General features: G+C 46.1%; 1 pseudogene; it reads right to left on the bottom strand.

Annotated features, from left to right (window-relative positions):
• Nucleotides 1–5,474: 5,474 nt before the first annotated feature.
• The window catches only part of LOC122737402, a 146,282-nt pseudogene continuing 139,020 nt past the window's right edge, over nucleotides 5,475–12,736 (bottom strand).

Here is a 12,736-nt window from a genome sequence, read left to right as displayed (position 1 = left end):
AGGGTTAGGCTCCTTTCCTTGGCTTGATCACTGGCATGTCCACTCTAGACCAGTGAGAACTAATCCAGAACACTCCCTCCAGCCAGCCTTTTAATTTGAATGATCATCCTCTTGGTTCTTCTCTTCTCCAGAAACTCTATCTCACAAAAGGAGACTGTAGGAGACCAGTCACCTAGTGCTTTCAGGGAGCCCCCTCCTGCACCTAATATTCATGATCAGATTTATGACATCCTACAACATCATGTGACACCATGTTCCATTTACTAGAACTACACCATATATAGGACCATTGCTTTTCAGTTTGGTGTGCTCCATTTTGGGGAAAGAGGGTGGATGAAAATTGGCAGATTGGAAAGACAGTATCAGACGGCCTCCCTTTCCCACAGACAAATGTGCATTCCAACCCAGAAGTTGAAAATCCATACATACATACATACACATACATATGTACTACTGTACATACATATACATAATTTGATTTCTCTCAGTTCGGACTACAATCAAAACTTTAAAAAGCAATAATTTACTTAAAGGATATCTCTTTTCTTTTATCTCTTTAAACAATTATTCACAATGAGATAGGATTGGTGATGATGAGGTAAGGCGGCTGATGGCTGAAGAAACAGACCAGAATTGATCCATCCAAGGGAATCTTCTTCAAAGCTGTTGAATTTAATTGAATTGAATGATCCTTAATCGAAGGAAGAGCTATTCAGAGGGGTCCCTACTACGAAAAACTGCCTTTAGAGTTTGCTCCACATTCTTTGGCATATCCTCACAGGAGGCAGATTTTCCTCTATCTTCCTCCCCCCTCTGATTTTTTTGGAAACAACTAATGTGCCCAACCCTCACCCCTGCCCCAGTGCCAAAGACTTATAATTAAGGTCAGGGATTAGTCTGGGAAATCTTGATTGGGACTAAAAACATTCCAATACATACCACCCAAATCGCACCCATACATGATGACTAGGAAGTCATGAGAGGCACTGTGGTACAGTGGGAAGAGCATTGGATTTAGATTCAGAGGACCTGGGTTCAAATCCTGGCTCTGGCACGCTATTTGTGTGACCTTGGGCAAGTCACTTCAACTCTTTGGGTCTCAGTTTCCTCAACTGTGATGAACTCAAAGATCTCTTCCAGATCTAAATTCTATGACTAGGTTCTTCTTGGCTTATAAATTGGCTCTGGTGGCAAGTCCCAAAGAGGAGCACCAACGATGGCTAGAGGAATGGCAGTGGGTGGTCTCCCAGGGGCCTGACTGCTTTGAAGAGGATAACCCAAGGACTCAGTCAAGCTTAGTCTCTCCCCCCTCTCCAAGTGCCAGCATAGCACTCAACACTAAGTTTGTTGTTGTTCAGTCGTGACTCTGTGACCCCATTTGGGGTTTTCTTGGCAAAGATACTGGAGTAGCTTGCCATTTCCTTCTCCAGCTCATTTTACAGATGAGGAAACTGAGGCAAAGAGGGTGAAGTGACTTGCCCAGGGTCACACAGCTAGTAAGTATGTCTGAGGACTGGACTTTGAACTCAGGAAGATGAGTCTTCCTGATTCCAGGCCTAGCACCTCTATCCACTGCTCCGCCCTAGCTGCCCCCCAAACATCAAATAGGCTTTTAATAAATACTCTATTCAGTCAGCATTGAATCGAATATGGATGGATAAATTCTGCTGTATTTATTACTTTAAACAGAAAAAATCAGCCTTATTAGTCTTTAGTGACGTCTTGTAGATTAAGACAAATCATCACGCTCTAAGAACACTTACAGCAGGCATTTTAGCACCTTGGAAAGAACCTAAAAGCAGGTAAAAATAAATAAGAGAAACCCCTGTCCCTCTATAACCCCGCCTCCCTACTCCCCCAAAGACGTCCCCTCCCACCCCTTAATATTGCTTAAGCTACCCCAGACTGCACGAAAGGAGGTGGGAAGTCATCTCAGCCTCTGTGGATGGGTCTTGAGACAGCTGGAGTGGGTGAAACCAGGAGGCATTATTTCTGCCTTGGAGATACCCAAAGATGGGGCCCCAGTGTCATATGGCTCTCAGTCATGGGGAAGCTCAAGGGGAGAGAGGAGGAGATTGAGATGGGCGTGAGGAAGAAAGTGGAGACAGAGAGAAAGGGATGAGCCTTGGAGAGAAAGGAGATGGGACAAGGGCGTGGAGGATTTGTCCCTATATGATTGGCAACTGGAAGGTAAATGCTACCTCCCCCCCTCCCCCCTTGATCCTTTGGTTTCCACTCCTCTGGTTAAAAAAGAAAAGAAAAATAAAATCAGCTGCCCACGCATTAACTGTGGATTGGCAGTCAGAAATCCCGGGTCCTAGTCTTGGGCCCTGACCCTAATGTCCCTGTGTGACCATTTGCAAGCCTCTTGACCTCCTCTGGACCTGATTAGCCTCTTCTATTGAATGGACTATATGATCTCTCACGACCCCTTCAAGATCTGACATTCCAGGCGCTCCCTCCACCCCGAAGTCAGGGGGAAAGAAGAAAGTGAAACCAAACTCTGGAGGGTAAACATTCCAAGGGGTAGGACTTTGGAATTTCTACTCACTGACTCCCCAGCCACCTAGGAGAAAACCCCTTCCCCACTCCCTGAAATCTGGATGGCGAGGCTGGGCTCTGCTGGGTCTGGATTCTGAAGCCTCCTGGGACAGAGTTAGGACAGATGGGCACTAGTTCACCAGCCCATGAAAACATTGTAACTCTATCTCAGGGCTCCCGTGGGCCAACCAGCAGGTCATTCTGGGAGTCAGGCAGGAATAATAAACAGCTGGTATATAGACAAAATAGGTGGCTACTGACATAGATGCTGGAAATAACCCCCTGCCCAAATTTATCTCCAATCCAACAGTGCCTCAAATTCTACTAGAAAATACATTCCTCTGGGCTAAGAATTGCCTTTCTTCTCATGGGCTTCTTTCAAAACTACATACAAGCACTCTCAGGGGACGTTACATATTAAACTCAGAATGAGGTGATCAGACTTGGACATTAGTAGGCACTAGACGGGTGGGCTGCTACAGGGCCCGGAAACAGAATCAGCAGGAAGCTTTATGGATAAAACACTGAACAATTTTAGGGGAATCAGTTTAAGAGCTGGATAGGACCTCAGAGGCCAGCCTAGCCCAAACTCATTAAGAAATTTACCTGATAAATATCAAGAGGTCTTACAGATGAGGAAACTGAGCTCACAGAGATGAAATGACCTTGCCCAAGGTCACATAGATAAACACATGACAGAGCCCAGGATTTGAATTCAGGTCCTTTGACTCCCAAATCCATTCTCTCTTCCTATTGGGCTAGGTTTGCCTGCTCCTTCTGGCCAGCCCCTTGGATAGGACCCAACCTAACTTCGATTGGTGAAGGATGGCCGTCCAACTCCTCACTTCCTAAGTTCTTTTCTTGTCCACTTCAGTAATGGATAACATCCAGGGGAAGGGTCAGAGAGTGGCATACATGCTCCCCTGCCTTTTTTTCTTAAATAGCTAGCATTTTGGGATAGAGAGAGGATGGGATGGCAGGTCTCCAATATCACACTGGACACCTGGACTGGCCCCCTCCACAAAGCTCCCCCAAAGTGCAGGGTAGGCAGTTACTCTGTGCGTGCATGTATGTGTGTGTGTGTGTGTGTGTGTGTGTGTGTGTGTATGTGGCCTGTTTGCTGATTTCTCAGTGCCACAGTCACAGCCAAGAAGGTGGGATACATAACAACCGGCAGAGGGGAAAGTGAGGTTTTGTTTTTGTTTTTTTTGTGGGGCAATGAGGGTTAAGTGACTTGCCCAGGGTCACACAGCTAGTTAAGTGTCAAGTTTTTGAGGCCAAATTTGAACTCAGGTCCTCCTGAATCCAGGGCCAGTACTTTATTCACTGAGCCACCTAGCTGCCCCAGAATGAGTTTTTTTTTTTTTTAAAAAGGAGATACATCATGGAACATCTAAAAAGAGTGAATCATGGTTAGGTAAAAAGAAACTTTAGCCAGACATCCTCTCTCTAACCCACTTCAAGGTGCCTGGAGAATGAAGAGAGTCAAAGTGTGTGGGTTTGGTTTTTTTCTTTTTTCATTTTCATCATTTTCCTTCCTGGTTTTCCTTCTGTTATTTGGGAAAACTTAACAGACACCCCTCCACACCTAGCATGACTTATCCAAGGTGCCACTTCCTAAATCCCCAAACAGCGACTGTCAAAGAAAGATCCAGAGGATTTTTGAGTTAGATAAGACCAGGGAAGATAATCCAATCTAGCCCCCTCATTCTACAATTTGAGGAAACCCTGGCTTCAGCAGATTAAGTGATTTACCCTGATAAATGTAAGAAGGTCTACTGACTCCTTACCCAGGATTCCTTCCCCTTACCTTACACTGCCTCAGGATGCCAAGAGAAATAAATAGCCCCTACCTTTTTGCTCAACTCAAAATCTAACACGGCATTTTCTTGGGTTCAGACTTTGGGTGGTTGAGTTAAGAAAAATGAAAACAAAGATAAAAATACAATCCAACAATGCAAATCTCTCCCATTTCCAAAGGCTCAGGGGAAACAATGAATAGTGGCCTCTAAACCGCATGAAGGGGGCTGAGTATAACTGGGGTATGATTCACACTGAAATGTATCTCTAAGGTGCAAAGAGATCTTAGACCAATCCCTTCCCTTGACCCAACCCTCCCCCCCAACCATACTTTTTAGTTTTTATTATTGTTATTAATATGGTTTTGCTTTTCTATTACAAATGGAATCTAAATTTTCCTTATGAGCAACATGAGTTATGGTGGAGATAATTGTGCTTGCTGTTGCTGACACCACTCTTGGGAACTGGTGTCCACTTCCCTGGGATCGATGGAGCCTTCTCAGAGAAAAAGAGATAGTTCTAGCCCCAGGAAGTCTTCCAGTGTATCCCTGACCCCCTTCAGCCAGATGCGGGGGCCTCCTTTTGGCTGTTTCATTCCATGGGAGGGGGGGGAGGGAAGTTCTGTTGTGTTTTTTTTTTTAATTAAAAAATGTTCTTTTTTGGAATTATATTTTAATTTAATATATATATATATATATATGTATTTTTTGTAACTGTCCTCACCAGCGCTAAATTGAAAAAATTAAAAACCTGATGTCTCCCCCTAAGTTAAAAACCAGTGTGCAGCATTGCACCTACCCTGCCTGCCATCCCCCAGGTAAGCTCAAACTGTGTCTCCTGGCCCTGCCGAAGGTTAATTCTCAGTCCATTTTCAACTGATTAAGCTCCAGGCTGTACAACACTGAGATTCTTTGTGACCTTTGACTTCAAGGAGCTATTTGCTGTTTTACCAGGCATCCCAGGGCAGAGCCCAGTATGCTGAATGAGGCCCCTGTCCCAGCCCCTGGGGCATTATCTTTTCCCTTCTACGCCCCACTGACTGAACCTCAGGGAAAGACCCTCCAGGTGGCTAGGGCTGGAAGTCCTAACCCCTCAGGGATCTGCTCGAGACTTCCTAATCCCCTCTCCCCTGCCACCCTTCAAGGTTATTGCGATGAAACATGTGAAACTACTAAGTACACTACTAAAATCTTCAAACATCTCTATGGCACTTACACAAATGTTCTGCAGAAACCTGGGTGGATTGTAGGGGAAAAGAGAAGATGAAGAGACTGGACCAGCAGGGTCAGATTTCTGACTCCCCTTCTGTAAGATCTCTGATCGAGGGGCTATTGTGGCCTGAAGTCTATCAAAGTCATGTCTGTTTTCGGGGCCCTAGGTCATCAGACCTCGACTATCATCCTCTTCCTCATCGTCTTCCTCCCGACTCATGAAAGCAGTTCGTTCTCGTAGAAAAAGGAGTTGGTGCTTGGGAGCAAAAACTTATTATTCTACCAAGTCCTTGGCACTGCAACGGGGTGTGGATGGGACCTCATAGGTTTTTGCTGAAAGTGAGAATAGTCGATTTATATTGGTTTTTCACCTCAAACAGGACAGGCTCGAACCGGTGACCCCAGAGGATTTGTTAGCAAAGGTAGGAACTTCTGGCCCTGCGTGGTCATGGCTGTGGCCTCCACCATCCCTTCCCAAGATCACCACAATCTCAAAGTCATCAGTTTCCAAGTCCTGTCGGCTGATGCCAAAACAGTGGGCTTTCCTCCTCGTCTCATGGAGGATGGTAATGGGGGACACCAAAAAGATGCGGTCTAGGCCCTTTGTCGAAAACCTACCGTCAATGTCAATCTGGTCAAGGGGGATGTACTCTCCTTCCTCAGTGACCCTTGGCTGATCAGCTGAGCCCTGAATGAGCCTCTACGACTGTGACCTCTTCTCAGGTTCACCACCCGCCACAATACGGCAAAGCTTCCATCCTCTCATGGCCACCATGCGTTACTGGCCTGAAGAGCAAGGTCTGGGCCCCGTTTCTTGGGCCTGGCCATCTTGGCCATGATGGCCCCCAATCATGAAGGAGTCTATGATACAGCCAACGATGGACCCTGCACAACCACCCATGAACACGGCGATGGGACACTCCTCCGTCACACAACGGAGCCCATAGCCGATGGTTGTTGTGTCTCAATGGAGAACAAGACTGCGGCATGAAGCCATGCACCTGGAGAATGGCATGGCTTGTAGTTCCTCTCATCTGGGGATCTCTCCAGGTCCCCGTGCACAATAGCAATGACCCAGAAAATCACCCCGAAGAGCAACCAGGAAACCAGGAAGGCAAGAGAGAAAATCAACAGCATGTATCTCCACCGGATATCAACACAGGTCGTGAACATGTCAGCCAGGTACCTTTGAGACTTGTCGTCCATGTTGCAAACTCAATGTTGCACTGACCATTCTTTTTGACAAAGCGGCTTGCGACACTTCCTGCGTGTGTGGATTTTGCCATTGCCGAAGCCATGGCTCCTGGCATTGTGGCTAGGTGCCATCCGTCTTCTTCTGAGGACACTATACTATAAGGGTTGACCCTCCCTGCAGTCATCCCTGAGAAACTGGCGCTGTGGGTCAGGGGGGTATCCTGGATTTTTGGACTCCCCCCTGTCCCCTGATGACCCACCGGGCCTGATCCTTTCTGGTTGATGTCCAAAGTTTTATAGATGTGGCCAGGGCGTAGGTCCAATGAGTTGGGGAGAGTGCCTGCAACAAAGAGACAAAGACTGTGGTTAAGCATCATAGACTATAATCCAGAAGACCGGAGAGACAGAATCAGCTTGTGGTGATGGCAGTAGTAGAAGTGGGCAGGGTCAGGGAGCTTTCCATGTTGGTAAGAGTCATGCACTCACAGACTTAGAACATTTCCCACACATAAACACACACACACACACACACACACACACACACTTTTTCATTTTGTCTTTGACTCCCCAGTCTCTTAGTAGACACTTAATAGATTTTCCTTGTAATATCCAAGTCAGATGAAAAGATTGAGACCCAGAGAACTCAAGAGACTTACCCATCATTATCTAGAAAAGCAGTAGCAAGCAGTTTAAGGACCAGGACCCTGTCAGTCTCTGACTGTTAGCTCAAACTGTTTCTGCACCAGCTAACCTTGATGCATCACATGTCCATGTCTTCTAGCCTGGAGATGCTTCATGTGTCTTGTGGGTATTATCTCCTTTAATCCCACAGAAGAGGCAAATGCTACGATCCCCATTTTATACATCAGAGAACCAATGCCCACCATTTCAGCCAGACTTACTTAGGAAATAATGAAAATAATAACACTTCCTGTGTTCTAGATATTATAAAGTATTTTATTCACAACAACCTTAAGGCAGGAAAAGGACATGTATTATTCCCATTTTTCAGTTGAGGGAACTGAGGCTTAGAGTAGTAAAATGGTGTCCCCAAGACTATGGAGCTAATTATTGGAGCCAGGACTACAACTCTGGTCTTTGAATGCCACAACCAATGCTTTCTCCTCTAAACTGCTCTATGGCTAACCAGGGGCAAAGCCAGGCCTGGTGACCCTCCCTTTCCCAAGTCTTCCATCACCCCAGCAACATCTCTCTATCACTATACACACTCATGCATTCTGTACTTTTACACATGCTAAAATCAGATACTGCCCTCAGAGGCAACCCACATCATACATGTTTTACACATGTATGCACACATATGTATGTCCACAAACATGTACATGTAGGAAGGACTTGATGGAGCTTGAGTGGCAAATTTTTTCACAAGATATTGACACCAGCTAATGGTTATAGAATCATTGAATGTCAGAGCTGGAGTGACTTTTTTTTTTGGGGGGTGAGGCAATTGGGATTAAGTGACTTGCCTAGAGTCACACAGCTAGTAAGTGTTAAGTGTCTGAAGCTGGATTTGAACTCAGGTCCTTCTGAATCCAGGGCCGGTGCTCTATCCACTGCACCACCTAGCTGCCCCATGAGCTGGGAGTGACTTTAAGGCATAGTACATGAGTTGGAAGGGCTCACTCCAGTCCCACAGCAGATTGAGCAGCAGAGGTGGGATCGAAAGCTGGGTCTCCCACTCCCAGGTGCCTGCCCTCTTCTCTTCGCTGTACTTAACAAGCTTGGCTTTGACTCTAGGGAAGGCACAGGGCTCAGCTTCTCAACTTTCTTTCCTACTCCTTTGACTCTGATGTTCCCCTCCTGTGGCTGAGACATGTCAAACGGCCCATCAGGGCTTGGCTGGGGATGTCTGAGCATGAGGGTGAGCTGAGTGTGTCCTACCCCAGCTGCCTGGCCTGGCACCAATTGATAAGTCTCCATCACGTGGGCCTCCCTTCCCAGCCACATGCCCATTGACAATCACCATCCCAGGGCCCAAGGTCAAGGGCGAGGGCAGGGGAAGCAGCTCTGCAGTTCTGCTCCAGCTAGTGAAACTACCGGCCACATGCTGCCCACTGAGCCAAAAGAGGACATAAAAGGTGGAGTAGGCCAGGTTAGGGTTGGGGAAACCTGGAGATGGCTCATCGACTCAACTCCTAAGAATAGGTGATAGCTGCACCCCACAGAGTAAGTGGCTAGAACAGCTTTAATTACAGATTTGGTCTGAGCTATTGCATTCTCCCACTTCCACCCCCAAGGCCCCAAGGCTGTTTAATTAGGTTGGTGGGCTGGAGCAGAGCTATTGATTCCATGGGCCTCAGCTATCTGCCCTAGGCAGTAACCAAGCAAAGGACAGAAGCTGCCTCTCACCCCTCTTCCCCTCCCCACTGGGTACCTAAGCTATATCTACAGAGCTGTTTGCAGATGGAGACTGCAATGGGGCTCCCATTGGGGGCCCAAGAACCAGGACCCCCCACCCTTCTCATACTGTTTTCTCTGCTCAATACGAAATCTGATTTAACCCTTTATTATTATTGTTGTTGTTATTATTTTGACTTCATAGTCTTTCTAGATTTACATCACTCCCCCCAACCCTGACCAAAGAGCTCTCCTTTGTAGATTTCACAAAATCAATCGAAGATAACATGTGAGAGTGTATACAACATTATGGCATCCATAGTCCCCCATCTCTCTGCTGAAAGGATCAAGGTGCTTCTTTATCTCTTTTCTGGGACCAAGATGCAACTTAAAAAAAAAAAATACTGAGGGTAAAATCACGTCCTTTCTCTGGGACTTCAGTTTTCTGTTCCATAAAATGACATGGTTGGACTATATCAGGTCTTCTCAAACTCGAAGTCTACGAAATCTCTCTCTCTCTCTGTATATACACACACATAATATACATACTCACATACATTTATAATATGTATATATATACAAGTTCATAGAATATCTATTCATATATATGTAAAATGATTTCTTTTTCAATCCTATATATTTTACCTTATGCATTTTAAAACATTATTTTGAGAAGGGGCCCATAGGCTTCACCAGCCCTGTTAAGAATCCCTATCCCAAATAGTCTGTAAGATTCTTCCCAATGCTAAATTCTGTGTTCTAAGTTCCTTTCTAGTTCTGACATTCTGTGTTCTAAAATCCTCACTAGATCTGACATTCCATAGTCCTATGGATCCTTATGTTTAATATCATGATGGCTACTGCCTGGGATTAGATATTTCATTCATGCTATTTTCCCAGGAGCCTGGGGGACCAAAGGGGGAACGCTTGATCTCCACCCAAACTGAAGTGGGGGGGTTGTTGGTACCTGAAGATGAGGGTAGGGGTTTCTATCAGGCAGCCTGTCCAATCCATTGGGTCACTTCTAACCAGTAAGATGTAGCATCTGAGGACTTCCTCCTGGAATGTGGTTGGGGAAAGCTGCTTTCCAATGGGAAGTTTCCATCACTGCCATGGCAAGAATGGCATCCAGGTTGGAACATGTATAGAACCCAAGGACAGGGCCGGGCTCCAGGCACTGGAGCAGTTAGGACTTAGAACTTGAGGGAGACCTTAAGATTGGTGGGGTGACCAAAATAAAGCTGGAAGGGGACCTTAGAGAACATCCAAAAAACAACCCTTCATTTGGCAGATGACACTAGGAACAGAGAGGTTGGGCCACTTGCCCAAGGTCACAGAGGTATAGTGATGACAGAAGTCTTCTTACTTTAAAACCCAGTAATCTTTTCATGTGTATATAACATCCCCTCCCCAAATCCTGAGTATAATAGCACCAAAGTTACTGAAGGGCCTGGGTTTCCAAGGGCACCTTCCCCAGAACTAGAGGCCAAACCACTAGTAATGAGCATGAATCCAACTGGACTTCCACCACCCCCAGTGGGCTGTGTGTGGACCTCCATCAATGGATTTTTTTTTTTTTTAGTGAGGCAATTGGGGTTAAGTGACTTGCCCAGGGTCACACAGCTAGTAAGTGTTAAGTGTCTGAGGCCGGATTTGAACTCAGGTACTCCTGACTCCAGGGCTGGTGCTCTATCCACTGTGCCATCTAGCTGCCCCCCGCCCCTTTTTTTTAGTGGATCAATGGATATTTACTGAGCCAGGCAGGCACTTTGCCACCTCTTTCCCTTAGCTCCTCAGGCTTTTCAGTGACAGTTATAGAAGCTGAGCTCACTTTCCCATTTGAACACTATGCTCAGTCTTCCCAGGAGCCTGGGGAGCGGGGGCCCCTGATCACTTGACTCTTTCCCCATCCATTGGCTCACAAATCCCCACCTCCTATTCTCCTCATCCTTGTCATCTTGTCCAGCCTTCTGCCTTTGGACAGATTAAAAATAGTCTCATGCCTATAATCTGGATGGGCCCAGAACGTGATGAAACATAAGTAATCAACAAGTTGATGATGATGGGAACAGGGTTCCAGGTTTTGGGTGGTCTAGAACCAAGTCTTTTGCCTTTCAAGTGTAGCACCCCTTCTGTAACACCTTGGGACCCACAAGGATCTTGCTCTTTGCCAATGTATTTACCAAATAGCACATCAAATTCACCCCAGTCCCAATCATTTATTTATTTATTTGTTTATTTGTTTATTTATTCATGTATTTATTTATTTGGTTGTTGAGGTGAGGCAATTGGGGTTAAGTGACTTGCCAGGGTCACACGCAGTAAGAGTTCAAGTGTCTGAGGCCGGATTTTGAACTCAGGTCCTCCTGACTCCAGGGCTAGTGCTCTATCCACTGGTACCACCTAGCTGCCCAGTTCATTCATTTATAATCTTACCAAGCACCTACTTGGTATAGGGCAATAGGGAATTACAACTGAGTGCCCGAGGTGGGGGGTATGGAATGCATAGTCCCAGCCCTGAAGGGCTGGGATGGATCTTATAGGCCATCCAGTCTAACTTCCTAATTATAGAGGTGTGGACCCTGAGGCCCAGAGAAATAAAGGAACTTATCCAAGGTCACAGAGGTAGTAAATGTTAGAAGGAGGATAAGCACACTATTCCAGGCTATAGGGCAGTGCATAGAGCTCTGGGACTGGAGTTAGGAATACTCATTTTCCTGAGCTCAAATCTAGCCTCAGATACTTACTAGCTGTGTGACCTTGAGCAAGTCACTTCACTCTGTTTGTCTCGGTCTTGTAAAATGAGCTGGAGAAGGAAATGGCATAAACTACTCTAGTATCTTTACCAAGAAAACCCCTAATGAGGTCATGAAGCACCAGACACAACTGAAAGTGGCTGAACAATATACCAGCCTGCCTCCTTGTTACCTGAACAAATGAGGAAGGCAGATAAGATGCACAGACATGTATGTGTAATACAATGCAGAACCGGATGAGGGCTATCAGGAAAAACAGAAACACTGTGCAAACAGACCCAGAGGAGGGAGAGGTTCCTAAAGGTCTGGAGGGATTGCATCAGGCTTCATGGAGGAGGTGGCATTCCGAAGTTGGGCCTTGAAGACTGGATAGGATTCCAGCAGGTAAAAGGGAGCAGAGGAGGGGCATGCCAGGTGGAGGGGCAAATAGGATCAGAGGACAGGGAAAGCAGATAAGCTCCAGGCGTATTTGGGGGAACTGCAAAATTGGTCCAGTTTGGCTACACTGAGGGGTAGATGTTAGGGAGATGTGAGAGATAATGCTAGAAAGGTAGGTGAGGGGCCAGAGACTAGAAGGAGGCAGAGTAATACAATGGAAAGGAGCCCTGGATTTGAAGTCTAGGTAGGGGTCTGGGTTCAAATCCGTGATCTGCCACTTATTGCCTGTATGACTTTGGGCAAGTCATTTCATCTCTGCCTCAGTTTCTTCATCTGTAAAATGAGGAGGTTGGACTAAATGACTTTGAAAGTCCTTTTGAACTCTAAATCTATCATAGCATAGAAGTCATTTAGCTAGGCAGAGGATTCTGGGCTTAATTGAGTCAACAATCAGGAACCACTGGAGGTTTCTGAGAAGGGGAGTGATAGAGCTGGCCC

Source organism: Dromiciops gliroides, chromosome 1, assembly GCF_019393635.1.
Source record: "Dromiciops gliroides isolate mDroGli1 chromosome 1, mDroGli1.pri, whole genome shotgun sequence".
NCBI lineage: Eukaryota > Metazoa > Chordata > Mammalia > Microbiotheria > Microbiotheriidae > Dromiciops > Dromiciops gliroides.
This window is presented reverse-complemented; position numbering and strand designations above follow the sequence as displayed.